The sequence below is a fragment of the Pseudorca crassidens genome, chromosome 19 (assembly GCF_039906515.1).
Source record: "Pseudorca crassidens isolate mPseCra1 chromosome 19, mPseCra1.hap1, whole genome shotgun sequence".
NCBI classification, from domain to species: domain Eukaryota; kingdom Metazoa; phylum Chordata; class Mammalia; order Artiodactyla; family Delphinidae; genus Pseudorca; species Pseudorca crassidens.
In genome coordinates this window covers 9,482,674-9,492,253 of record NC_090314.1, presented here as the reverse complement: position 1 = coordinate 9,492,253, position 9,580 = coordinate 9,482,674, and the positions used below count along the sequence as shown (strand labels likewise).

The 9,580-nt window shown below is 37.1% G+C and overlaps 1 long non-coding RNA gene across 1 annotated transcript in view; it reads left to right on the top strand.

Moving 5' to 3' along the window:
* Nucleotides 1-9,580, top strand: part of LOC137212305 (uncharacterized) — a 181,940-nt gene that overhangs the window by 34,896 nt on the left and 137,464 nt on the right. The window lies entirely within an intron of this gene.

Sequence of the window (9,580 nt, the reverse complement as noted above, 5' to 3'; positions counted from 1 at the left end):
AACCCCATACTAAATTCTTGTCATTCTAGGTTTTTTGTTTTTTTTTTAATCATTTGGCTTGTTACCAAGAGACTTAGCATTGCCTTAATTCCAAAATCTCTTTTAACATTCTCCTTTTGGCATGAGAGATTTCAACTGTCAGTTAACAGATCTAACCACAGAGAAATGAGAGCTTCAGCACGAAGAAGTTTCTTCATCCCACATAAATTCCACAGGCTTCTTTTCTTTCCGTCCAGAAAAAGAAAAGAGACAAAAATTTAAGAGTTCATCGCATGTATGTGAGCCACCGTCCTCCGTTGATAGATGTGTCTCTCAGTGTTGGCGTGTTACTTCGGTTGGGTCTTTCCTTTGCTCTCAGGCAGTGAATTACTTGGGGGGAGGGCCAGGATCTCTTCTAAATTAGGTACGATATTTAGCCCTCTGTGGGTGTAATACTTGTGATTTTTTAAACGAACAATAACAAACCTTTCTAAAAACTACAGTGAATCATGAAAAGGTAGCTAAAATACTATGGTTTTAATAAGATGTTTGTTTTTGTTTACATTTTTACATTAAGAATTTTTCTGGGTATTTAAAAAATATTGGTAAAGTGGATAAGTATTCATTGCTTGTCAGGAGGGGGAGGTTAGCATGGAATAGTCCATTGCCCCTGGACAGTTCTAAGTGCAGCTGAGAACTCACTGTCAAAATTCATTCTTTCCTAAATGGTCCTTTAATCCTGGAATTCAGATGAGGGTGGTCTCTGAGAACAAGACATTCTGAAAAAATGATTTCCCAGCATTTATAAGCAGACATTTGGAAGCACAATCTATTTACATAACTGCAAAAATATGGAAATGCTGTACAGTGAAGAGCTGTTCCCAGCATCGTTAGCCTAAATAAATTCCCTCTGTCATCAATAAATGAATAAAGCAGAGTCTTACCTCTGGATTCCAGATGAAGATGCAGGTTCAGAAGCGTCTAACACTGTAAAACAACAAGTTTCTTATTAGTGAAGCTCTGAAAGTCCAGTAAGATAGTTATAGAATTAAAATATTTCCCTGGTCTAAAACTTGGCTGTATGAAAATAAAAGTCAAAGTTGGGAGGAACAGTCTCATGCTCAGAGATGGGCCACGGGGTAAGCTGTTTCTGCCCCCAGAGTCCTTCAGGTCCCAAGGCCCCCATCACTTACCTCTAGGTTCTTGGTGGAGATGAAGCAGGAGGGCTCCTTCGTGCTTATATAGGGGCTGATGTGCTGATGCTGCAGCTACCTCCTCTTTGTTAGAGCAAGACATTTGGCAGCATGAACCCTCAGAATAATTTGTACTGACATTTGTCACGTTTGGATATAATTAGAAGTATTCATATTATTTTGAGTATGTGAACCAATCTCCTATAAATAACTTGACAGCGACCAATATGCTGGCAGAGAATGCTTTCTAGTGTGCTGGGAAGGTAATCTTTGACAGTGCCTGGTGGGGCCTCCTAAAAGCTATATTCGTTTTGGCAAACTCTCTCGCACATGCCTGTGGTGACTCAGTGATCACATACTCAGCGACGCATTGCTTTCAGGACCCTATAACCACTTTTCTTTCTTTGGTACCACAGGAACCCCCACCTCCTCCACACCCTTGGGCCACTGCCAAGGCTCCCCCTTGGAGTCTGGGCTCAGGCAGCAGGGCCAAGGTGAGAGGAGATGCTATCCTGAGTCTCTACCGTCGGGTCAGTGCCCATCCACCCAACACTGAAAAAAATGATTATTTATTACAAAATAATACGTATTCATTGTAGGAAAAAATACAGATAAGCAAAGAGAAAAAATGTCTATAATCCCAATATGCAGAGGTAAGATATAAACATATAAGTGCATATATGTATAAGATATAGACATATAAGTACATATATGTCTTACAACCTACTCTAAAAATTATATCACAGGTAATTTTCATACCACTAATGAAATTTACACCCTTATTCTTTCTTTTTTAAAATAATTAATTAATTAATTTTGGCTGCGTTGGGTCTTCGTTGCTGCGGGCAGGCTTTCTCTAGTTGCGGCGAGCAAGGGCTACTCTTCGTTGCGGAGCACGGGCTCTAGGTGCGCGGGCCTCACTAGCTGTGGTATGTGGGCTCAGTAGCTGTGGCTCGCGGGCTGTAGAGCGCAGGCTCTGTAGCTGTGGCGCACGGGCTTAGCTGCTCCGTGGCTTGTGGGATCTTCCCGGACCAGGGCTCCAACCTGTGTGCCCTGCATTGGCAGGCGGATTCTTAACCACTGCGCCACCAGGGAAGTCCCTACACCCTTATTCTTTAAACAAATTATATTATGATCATTCTTTTAAAATTAGAATCTTTTCTTTTTTTAATGGCTAGGGATATTGAGGTATAATTTATATACAGCAAAATTGACTCTTTTTAGGTGACGGTTATATATAAGAGTTTTTCTGCTGCTATTTAAAAAATATTTTTAAATTTACAATAAAATTCACTTCTTTTGTTTTATAGTTCTATGAGTTTTTGCATGTGTACTCTTTCTTGTAACCACTGGCATAGACAGGATGCAGAACTTCATTTCTGTGAGTTTCGATAAACATGTGCTGTTGTGTAACCTCTTACGTTCTAATTATATGAAAAATTAAAGCCTTGTAGATTAGACAAAAATTAATTGGATTGCATCTAATGTCTCATAAAATATGATATTTGATGTATACTTTATATCTGGTTTTCGAATAATTGTAATCATAAATGTGAATTAAACTGTTCCATTCGTAGATATAAGGCCAAGAGAATTGAAAACATACACTTATACAGAAACTTGCACATAAATGTTCATAACAGCATTATCCATAATAGCTAAGTGGAAACAACCCACATGTCCATCAACAGACAAATGGATAAATAAAATGTGGTATATCCATACAGTGGTATATTATTCAGCCATGAAAAATAATGAAGTCCTGATACATGATACAACATGGATGAACCTTGAAGACACTAATGCTAAGTAAACGAAGCTGGATGCAATGTGTTCATATTTGAATAACAAGAACAGGCAAATCCACAGAGACAAAAAGTAGATTAGTGGTTGCCAGACAGTGGTCTGGAGAGGAGAGATTAGGGAATGACCGCCAATGGGGTTTCTTTTTGAGGTGATGAAAATGTTCTCGAATTAGGTAGTGGTTATGGTTGCACAACTTGGTGAATCTCCTAAAACCACTGAATTATTCATTCAAATGGTGAATTTTATAGTATGTGAATTATATCTAAAAAACTGCATTGGATTTTACCAGTGTTTTTTCTGTATCTATTGAAATTATATTTTTTTCTTCTCTCACTTGTTAATATAATGAACTGTGTTAGATTTCCTCACTTTTACTGTTCTGCAATTCATGAAGTACAACCTATTGATGTAATGTTTAATTTCCTGCTGCTTTTAAGTTTATGCATTTTTTTAAAAAAATGTGGGATTTCTGCATCTGAGTTCATATGGGACTAGGCCATAGTTGTCTTTTCTTGTGCTATCCTTTTCTGGTTCTGATATAGGATCGTGCTAGTTTTGTAAAATGAGTGCCTCCCATTTGTTTCTATTTTCTTCAACAGTGTGTTTAGGATGTGAATAATCTGTTCCATGAAGGCTTAGAACAGTTCCTTCAGGAAACTCTTTTTACCTGTAGCCCCTTTGGAGGAGAAATCTTTCACTGTAATTTAAGTTTTTTCATGACTATTGATTAGTTTGTTCAGAATTTCTACCTTTTTTTTTTTTTTTTTTGCCCATTTGGAGAATTTATATTTTCCTAGAAAATTGCCCATTTCATGTGGGTTTTTAGATATTTTTATGCCTTTTTATAGTTAAAAAACCTCCTGTGTAGGCATTTATTCCTTATAATTTTTTAACGTATTTTAATTTTTTTCTTTTTATTTTAAACCATATTTGCCAAAGTTTTGTCTTTTGTGTTGGTCTTTTTAATTTAGATTTACCAAATAAGTTTTTTTCTATTTTATTATTTTCTGCTTTTAATCTTATTCATTCCTTTATTTCTTTAGGTTTATTATATTGGTCTTTAATCTAGCATCTTGAACTGAAAGCTAACTTCATTTATTTTCATTCTTTCTTATGATCTTGCATGTTTATATATGGTTATGAATTTTTCTTTGGTTACTACTTTGGCTAAATCCCATGGGTTGATATGTAGTACCCTTGTATGATTGTCCTTCAATTATAGTTGTTTTAAAGCTTCTATTTCCATTTCAACTCCCAAATTATCTAAAGTATTTTTTTTTTTTAATTTCCAGATGTATAAATTTGGGCTTTGGGAGGAGGATTCTCTTTTAGCTGATAGTTCCTTTTATCGTATGTGTGTGTGTGTGTGTGCGCGCGTGCGCACATGCAGTTTATTTCCTGGTAGGTCCAGTAGGAATGAGGGATCTCATGTGTTTATTTTTGTGCATGTAAGTAACACAGTAATTCAGATAGCATCCAGAGCAGAATATTATCAGCACCCCATAAACCTCTCTTGATCCTCCTCATTATAACTCTTATTTCCCTCTCCTAAAGGTAACTATGATTTTTACTTTATTTTTTATTAAGAAAATTTTTTTTACCATCTTTATAGGAGTATAATTGCTTTACATTGTTGTGTTAGTTTCTGCTGTATAACAAAGTGAATCAGCTATATGTATACATATATCCCCATATCCCCTCCCTTCTGCGTCTCCCTGCCACACTCGTTATCCCATCCCTCTAAGTGGTCACAAAGTACCGAGCTGATCTCCCTGTGCTACGCGGCTGCTTTCCACTAGCTATCTATTCTACATTTGGTAGTGTATGTATGTCAATGCCACTCTCTCACTTCGTGCCAGCATACCCTTCCCGCTCCCCGAGTCCTCAAGTACATTCTCTACCTCTGTGTCTTTATTCCTGTCCTGCCCCTAGGTTCTTCAGAACCATTTTTTTTTTTTAGATTCCATATATATGTGTTAGCATACAGTATTTGCTTTTCTCTTTCTGACTGACTTCACTCTGTATGACAGGCTCTAGGTCCATCCACCTGACTACAAATCACTCAATTTCATTTCTTTTTATGGCTGAGTAATATTCCATTTTATATATGTGCCACATCTTCTTTATCCATTCATCTGTTGATGGACACTTAGGTTGCTTCCATGTCCTGGCTATTGTAAATAGTGCTGTAATGAACATTGTGGGTACATGGCTCTTTTTGAATTATGGTTTTCTCAGGGTATATGCCCAGGAGTGGGATTGCTGGGTTATATGGTAGTTCTATTTTTAGTTTTTTGAGGAACCTCCATACTGTTCTCCATAGTGGCTGTATCAATTTACACTCCCACCGACAGTGCAAGAGGGTTCCCTTTTCTCCACACTCTCTCCAGCATTTATTGTTTGTAGATTTTTTGATGATGGCCATTCTGACCAGTGTGAGGTGATACCTCATTGTAGTTTTGATTTGCATTTCTCTAATGATTAGTGATGTTGAGCATCCTTTCATGTGTTTGTTGGCAATCTGTATATCTTCTTTGGAGAAATGTCTATCTAGGTTCTGCCCATTTTTGGATTGGGTGGTTTGTTTGTTTTTGGTATTGAGCTGCATGAGCTGCTTGTAAATTTTGAGATTAATCCTTTGTCAGTTGCTTCATTTGCAAATATTTTCTCCCATTCTGAGGGCTTTTTGTCTTGCTTATGGTTTCCTTTGCTGTGCAAAAGTTTTTAACTTTCATAGGGTCCGATTTGTTTATTTTTGTTTCCATTTCTCTAGGAGTTGGGTCAAAAAGGATCTTGCTGTGATTTATGTCATAGAGTGTTCTGCCTAAGTTTTCCTCTAAGAGTTTTATAGTGTCTGACCTTACATTTAGGTCTTTAATCCATTTTGAGTTTATTCTTGTGTATGGCGTTAGGGAGTGTTCTAATTTCATTCTTTTACGTGTAGCTGTCCGGTTTTCCCAGCACCATTTATTGAAGAGGCTGTCTTTTCTCCATTGTATATTCTTGCCTGCTTTATCAAAGATAAGGTGACCATATGTTCATGGGTTTATCTCTGGGCTTTCTATCCTGTTCCATTGATCTATATTTCTGTTTATGTGCGAGTAACATACTGTCTTGGTTACTGTAGCTTTATAGTATAGTTTGATGTCAGGGAGACTGGTTCCTCCATCTCCGTTTTTCGTTCTCAAGAATGATTTGGCTATTTGGGGTCTTTCGTGTTTCCATACAAATTGTGCAATTTTTTGTTCTAGTTCTGTGAAAAATGCCATTGGTAGTTTCATAGGGATTGCATTGAATCTGTAGATTGCTTTGTGCAGTATAGTCATTTTCACAATGTTGATTCTTCCAATCCAAGAACATGGTATAGCTCTCCATCTGTTTGTATCATCTTTAATTTCTTTCATCAGTGTCTTACAGTTTTCTGCATACAGGTCTTTTGTCTCCTTAGGTAGGTTTATCCCTAGGTATTTTATTCCTTTTGTTGCAGTGGTAAATGGGAGTGTTTCCTTAATTTCTCTTTCAGATTTTTCATCATTAGTTTATAGGAATGCAGGAGATTTCTGTGAATTAATTTTATATCCTCTTACTTTACCAAATTCATTGATTAGCTCTAGTAGTTTTCTGGTAGCATCTTTAGGATTCTCTATGTGTAGTATCATGTCATCTGCAAACAGTGACAGTTTTACTTCTTCTTTTCTGATTTGCATTCCTTTTATTTCTTTTTCATCTCTGATTGCTGTGGCTAAAACTTCCAGAGCTATGTTGAATAATAGTGGTGACAGTTGGCAACATTTTCTTGTTCCTGATCTTAGTGGAAATGGTTTCAGTTTTACACCATGCAGAACAATGTTGGCTGTGGGTTTGTCATGTATGGCTTTTATTATGTTGAGGTAAGTTCCCTCTATGCCTATTCTCTGGAGAGTTTTTATCATAAATGGGTGTTGAATTCTGTTGAAAGCTTTTTCTGCATCTGTTGAGATTATCATATGATTTTTATCCTTCAATTTATTAGTATGGTGTATCACACTGATTGATTTGCGTATATTGAAGAATCCTTGCATTCCTGGGATAAACACCACTTGATCATGGTGTATGATCCTTTTAATGTGCTGTTGGATTCTGTTTGCTAGTATTTTGTTGAGGATATTTGCATCTATGTTCATCAGTGATATTAGCCTGTAGTTTTCTTTTCTTGTGACATCTTTGTCTGGTTTCGGTATCAGAGTGTTGGTGGCCTCGTAGAATGAGTTTGGGAGTGTTCCTCCCTCTGCTATATTTTGGAAGAGTTTGAGAAGTATAGGTGTTAGCTCTTCTCTAAATGTTTGATAGAATTCACCTGTGAGTCCATCTGTTCCTGGGCTTTTGTTTGTTGGAAGTTTTTTTGTGTGTGTGTTACGCGGGCCTCTCACTGTTGTGGCCTCTTCCGTTGCGGAGCACAGGCTCTGGACGCACAGGCTTAGTGGGCATGGCTCACGGGCCTAGCTGCTCCGTGGCATGTGGGATCCTCCCAGACCGGGGCACAAACCCGTGTCCCCTGCATCGGCAGGCGGACTCTCAACCACTGTGCCACCAGGGAAGCCCTGTTGGAAGATTTTTAATCAGAGTTTCAATTTCAGTGCTTGTGATTGGTCTGTTCATATTTTCTATTTCTTCCTGGTTCAGTCTTGGCATGTTGTGCATTTCTAAGCATTGTGCATTTCTTCCTGATAAAGTCTTGGCACGTTGTGCATTTCTAAGAATTAGTTTCTTCCAGGTTGTCCATTTTATTGGCATAGAGTTGCTTGTAGTAATCTCTCATGATCCTTTGTACTTCTGCAGTGTCAGTTGTTACTTCTCCTTTTTCATTTCTAATTCTGTTGATTTGAGTCTTCTCCCTTTTTTTCTTGATGAGTCTGGCTAATGGTTTATCAATTTTGTTTATCTTGTCAAAGAACCAGCTTTTAGTTTTATTGATCTTTGCTATCGTTTCCTTCATTTCTTTTTCATTTTTTTCTGATCTGATCTTTATGATTTCTTTCCTTCTGCTGACTTTGGGGTTTTTTGTTCTTCTTTCTCTGATTGCTTTAGGTGTAAGATTAGGTTGTTTATTTGAGATTTTTCTTGTTTTTTGAGGTAGGATTGTATTGCTATAAACTTCCCTTTTAGAACTGCTTTTGCTGCATCCCATAGGTTTTGGACCGTCGTGTTTTCATTGTCATTTATTTCTAGATATTTTTTGATTTCCTCTTTGATTTCTTCAGTGATCCCTTGGTTATTTAGTAGCATATTGTTTAGCCTCCATGTGTTTGTATTGTTTACAGTTTTTTTTCCCTGTAATTGCTATCTAGTCTCATGGTGTTGTTGGAAAAGATACTTGATATGATTTCAGTTTTCTTAAATTTACCAAGGCTTGATTTGGAATCCAAGATATGGTCTGTCCTGGAGAATGTTTCATGAGCACTTGAGAAGAAAGTGTATTCTGTTGTTTCTGGATGGAATGTCCTATAAATATCAATTAAGTCCATCTTGTTTAATGTGTCATTTAAAGCTTGTGTTTCCTTATTTATTTTCATTTTGGATGATCAATCCATTGGTGAAAGTGGGGTGTTAAAGTCCCCTACTATTATTGTGTTATTGTCGATTTCCCCTTTTATGGCTGTTAGCATTTGCCTTATGTATTGAGGTGCTTCTATGTTGGGTGCATAAATATTTAGAATTGTTCTATCTTCTTCTTGGATTGATCCCGTGATCATTATGTAGTGTCCTTCTTTGTCTCTTGTAATAGTGTTTATTTTAAAGTCTATTTTGTCTGATATGAGAATTGCTACTCCAGCTTTCTTTTGATTTCCATTTGCATGGAATATCTTTTTCCATCCCCTCACTTTCAGTCTGTATGTATCCCTAGGTCTGAAGTGGGTCTCTTGGAGACAGCATATGTATGGGTCTTGTTTCTGTATCCATTCCGCCAGTCTGTGTCTTCTGGTTGGAGCATTTAAGCCATTTACATTTAAGGTAATTATCGATATGTGTGTTCCTATTACCATTTTCTTAATTGTTTTGGGTTTGTTTTTGTAGGTCTTTTCCTCCTCTTGTGTTTTCCTCCATAGAGAAGTTCCTTTAGCACTTGTTGTAAAGTTGGTTTGGTGGTGCTGAATTCTGTTAACTTTTGCTTATCTGTAAAGGTTTTAATTTCTCCATCGAATCTGAATGAGATCCTTGCGGGGTAGAGTAATCTTGGTTGTAGGTTTTTCCCTTTCATCACTTTAAGTATGTCCTGCCCTCCCTTCTGGCTTGCAGAGTTTCTGCTGAAAGATCAGCTGTTAACCTATGGAGATTCCCTTATATGTTATTTGTTGTTTTTCCCTTGCTACTTTTAGTATTTTTTCTTTATATGTAATTTTTGATAATTTGAATAATATGTGTCTCAGCGTGTTTCTCTTTGGGTTTATCCTGTATGGTACTCTCTCTGCTTCCTGGACTTGATTGACTATTTCCTTTTCCATGTTAGGGAAGTTTTCGACTAAAATATCTTCAAATATTTTCTCAGACCCTTTCTTTTTCTCTTCCTCTTCTGGGACCCCATAATTTGAATGTTGATGCATTTAATGTTGTCCCAGAGATCT